This window comes from Rhinopithecus roxellana, chromosome 10 (assembly GCF_007565055.1).
Source record: "Rhinopithecus roxellana isolate Shanxi Qingling chromosome 10, ASM756505v1, whole genome shotgun sequence".
Taxonomy (NCBI): Eukaryota; Metazoa; Chordata; class Mammalia; order Primates; family Cercopithecidae; genus Rhinopithecus; species Rhinopithecus roxellana.
Genome location: NC_044558.1, coordinates 82,311,171 through 82,311,558, shown reverse-complemented (window position 1 = coordinate 82,311,558; position 388 = coordinate 82,311,171).

Below are 388 nucleotides of genomic sequence, written 5' to 3'. Positions count from 1 at the left end.
TGAGCACAATGACACACGCATGTAATCCCAGCACTTTGGGAGGCTAAGGCAGGAAGATCACCTGAGCCCAGGAGCTCAAGATTGCACTGAGCTATGAACACCACTGCACTCCACCTGTCCACTTGTTCTTGTGTGACAAAACAAGACCCTGTCTCTTAAAAAATAAGATAAAACCATAAAGAAGGCCGGGCGCGGTGGCTCAAGCCTGTAATCCCAGCACTTTGGGAGGCCGAGACGGGCGGATCACGAGGTCAGGAGATCGAGACCATCCTGGCTAACACAGTGAAACCCCGTCTCTACTAAAAAATACAAAAAAAACTAGCTGGGCGAGGTGGCGGGCGCCTGTAGTCCCAGCTACTCGGGAGGCTGAGGCAGGAGAATGGCGTGA